Here is a 4,201-nt window from a genome sequence, read left to right as displayed (position 1 = left end):
AACAACTTCCATGTCGATAGGAAAATGTAACAAATAGAAAGATCTATGATTTAGGGGAATATAAAGAGAAACAATAGAAACGAAGAATGAGACAGTCAGACATATGAATAAGGAGAATATAAAGGAAAAACAATAGGAAAACGAAAGGCCACGTCTATTATTAGGTTAACATATGGTTTCCCGCCAAAATATTGCTTATTGGATGAGTTATAGTTTTACGGGAAAACGAAAGGTCTCGTATATTCATGTGATGGCTGAGTTATAGTAAGTAATGGCTGAGTTATCACTAGGAATAATCTGGTATATATACAAATAGCTTTCTTGTATTCTGGTCCAACCAAATAATTTACTTTTATGCTATCTATGTATATATACAAGTATTTCTGTTTCTTTAGTCTATTACCTCTCAACTACAAACTAGAATAAAATTATTGTTTACAACACTATGTCCGCTCGAGCACCCAAGATGCCGGATCTCCCCGACGATGTTTTCATAAAAATCGTTTCCCTTGCTGCAGAAGATTGATAGTGGTCACTTGGTTCTATTTTAAGGGCTGGTCATAGGGAAAAAATGCAGTATACAGTAAAGAAGTTCTAACGACAGCTGCTATCTATTGCCTTTGTACTGATCCATCACAAATCAACACATCCAATGTCCCTGATGGTGGCCTCCAAATTGAAGGGCGGTACAGGCCTTTCTTTGTCAAATGCTTTGACGCCGGCAACCCAATTGCCATTTACTACGAAGGGCTAAGGGTTGTGGCTGAGGAAAGAGATATCCAGCGTGGGATTGATATTCTCAGTCGTAATTGATATGCTCAAATTAATCCCTAGAGCTACTCTCTCAAATTAAGAGATTACTGCAGTACTTAGGGGTCGAATTCCACAAGGACTCAAGACTACACAATAAATTATAGAGTTTTATAATTATGCTAAACAGATTAAATTGAATTAAAAATAGCAATGCAAAATATTAAATAAAGCTTGTTGTAAATTCAGAAGATCAAAAAGCTAGGCCTAGGGAATTTCTCAGGAAATTATGAAATATTAAATCAATCAATAAATTAGGATTCAAACAATTAAGAACAGATCTAGAACTCTAAACACTTTTGTAAATTAAATCAGTTCTCACTGCAAATAATATCTAAATTTAAAACCAGAAAATCCAAATCTCTTTGTAAAATTCTAGGTTAAAAATCAGCAATAAAATCAGGTTTAGATTGTTCACAAAATTATTAAATCAAATCTCTTTGCAAGAAATAATTTTGCTCATCAAAAGGTTTTTGTCAGGAAAATCAATTATATTCTCATATCAATTTATTTTCCTAAAGTATTAATTCTAGGTGATCAATCAAGAATTAATATGAAGAACAACCTAAGATGAAGATCTAGAAAGATAATGATCTAGAAAGATAATGAATCTTAAATAAACAGATCTAATAATTCATAAAATCCTTGTGAAAAACCCTAAACCTAACAAACAAATTACTCAGACATAATCAATGAAGAACAAGACATAATTCTGAATAATATGCAATTGAAATTAAAAGGGTAACGAGGGAGTTTAAGAATTCTTCTCTCAAAGCAGTTCAGATCTCTCTCCCAAAAGCTCTCAAAATCTCACAGGGTTGCAGAAAAATAAAACTTGATAGAATGAAACTTAAGGGTTTGGAAAACCTAAAAACACTATTTATATGTCCTAAAACACGTCAGGGACTTGTTTTGCAATTATGGAAAACTTTGGGGCAGATTTGTAAAACTTCCTAATTTGGCTCTTTTCTCGTTGGCAACAAGGGTGTCGATCGATGCTCTCTAGTGTCGATCGATGCCCTCTCTCGTATTCGACTCCAAGCTGATTTCCTCCAGATTATTGCTCCAAAATAATCCAAACTGCTCCACTTTGCTCCTTTCATGCTAAAAACCTGTAAAGACTCAAAAACAATCTAGAAACAAATGAAAAGACACTAAAAGACTCCTTATATCATGGTTAAAAACCACAAAAACCATGATATATCAACTCCCCCAGACTTAGCCTTTGCTTGCCCTCAAGCAAAACATAAACTTAGACCTGTGAAAGAAGTTTGAAAACAGGGAACTCACTCAATTGCATGATGATTCTTATTCACACTCTTCATTTACCTGACTCAAGAACTTACTTCTTATACTTAACCATGATAAGCATCAACATTCCTTACTCAAATCCCACAATCCTTTGGAATCTCTGAAATCTCCATTGTCATCTCATTAGTCAATATTAAAGCACAAATAAGGTGAATTCTTACCTTGGGTGTATTGATCAGTGGCATGTGGACTCTCTTCAGGCCAAGACATTCTTCTTACATCTCCTTTCCTCTCCCTTTTCTCACTTCCATAATTTTTTTCTTTTTTTTTTTCTAAATCAAAGGTGTAAGCGAATACCGGGGTCATCGGTAATTTACCTACCCCTCACTTCCAAGCTTTGTGTGATCATTTGACTCAAGAGTAGAATAATGAGGTCACAGGTAATTTACCTACCTCTCTAAACTGATCAAAATCATCTCATCTTTTATTCTCTTTTTTTTTGATTTTTTTTTTTTAAAAGCACTGAAGGGAAGAGAGAGGGGAGACATACTTTGAAAAATTGCACTGTCTTGTATGGCCTGAAGAAGAAGTCTAGTCCACTGATTTCCAACCCCAAGTTAAGAGATTAAGTCCGGTTAAAATCCTGATAAAAGTTGAGACAACGTTAGATCAATCAGATATCCATTGAATAAGGGCTTTCAGGATTGTTGATAAGGCTCATAGTCTTTCTAAGCTTCAGTTCTGAGATCAAGCATAAACAAATAATCATTAGAGTGTTAGCCAAATAAGAGAAATCATTAGTCAAGATCATAATTCCCAAAGATAAAAAGAAAAATTTTGAAAAATTTGACTCAAACTTTATGGTTTTGACTGACACAACTGAAACTCAAAAACAGAAAACATAGTTAGTAACTAACCTCCCCCAGACTTAAACAACACTGTCCCCAGTGTTATCAAGTAAGAGGAAAGCAAAAATAAAAATAAAATAAACAAAAATCAAAATCAAAAGAAAAAGAAAAACCTACCAGTGGGTTGCCTCCCACTAAGCGCTTGTTTTCAGTCATTAGCTTGACTGTGTTGGAGCTCAGGCATCCGGAGGATCAGAACATGGCATTGAAGTCCTCTTCATCCAAGGTGGTGTATAAGCTTTAGGTGCATGAGGCTTGCCAAGGATGTGAGGAACAGGACCAGGGTGGGATTTAGGGATTGGTTTGCCTCTCTTATGTCCTGCAAAATCATCAACAGAAGAAACAAGCGCTCTACGATAATCTCGTGGCTTGGTTAACTGCAAAACAGTTTTTATCTCTTTGAAATTCTTGTTGATGATAGGAGGAAGTTTAGGAGAAGAAGATGCATACCTTGGCCTTACCTGAGGGCTCTGGAGTGTGGATTGATGACTCTTCTGTTTGGGAACAGGTTTCTGACTTGGAGCATCAGTTTTGGACAAGCTTTGTCGCGGTCGTGGAGGGGTGTCGATCGATACCCTCTTGGTGGCATCGATCGACACTGAGCCTGATGCTCGTGTTGCAGAAACTTTTTCAACAGAAAAAGTCTGTCCATCAATAGTAGGAGCCCTCCTCAGCTTATCCATCTCAAAATTCATACTCAATCCATCCACATTCAGTGCTATGTGTCCCTTCTGCACATCAATGATGGCACCAGCTGTAGCCAAGAAAGATCTTCCTAAGATGAGAGGATCTTTAGGCTCTTGATCATACTTCAGCACCACAAAGTCAGTGGGAATCATTAAGTTGCCAACCTTAACTGGAATATCCTCTAAAACACCTTCAGGAGTTCTTCGGGAGCGATCAGCCAAGATAAGAGAAATCTGAGTTGGCTTGAATTCTGTCATCCCAAGTCTCACAGCAACAGAATGTGGCATCAAGTTGATGCTAGAGCCAAGGTCACAAAGTGAGTGAGAAAACCTTCCTGTGGAGATTGAGCAATCAAGTACAGAGCTTCCAGGATCTGGTAACTTCTTAGCAGTCCTACATTGAATGATTGCACTCACTTCCTTAGAGACAACTACCTCATGCTTTCTCTCCTTCTTCCTATGAACAGGCTGGTTCAACAGAATTGCACTAACATCCTTAGTTAGCAATGCTCCTTCTTCAGGGCTCAAACCATTGGATACCATTCT

This window comes from Camelina sativa, chromosome 20 (assembly GCF_000633955.1).
Source record: "Camelina sativa cultivar DH55 chromosome 20, Cs, whole genome shotgun sequence".
In the NCBI taxonomy this organism is placed as follows: Eukaryota; Viridiplantae; Streptophyta; class Magnoliopsida; order Brassicales; family Brassicaceae; genus Camelina; species Camelina sativa.
The sequence above is the reverse complement of the archived record's forward strand: the minus strand, read 5'-3'. Positions refer to the sequence as shown.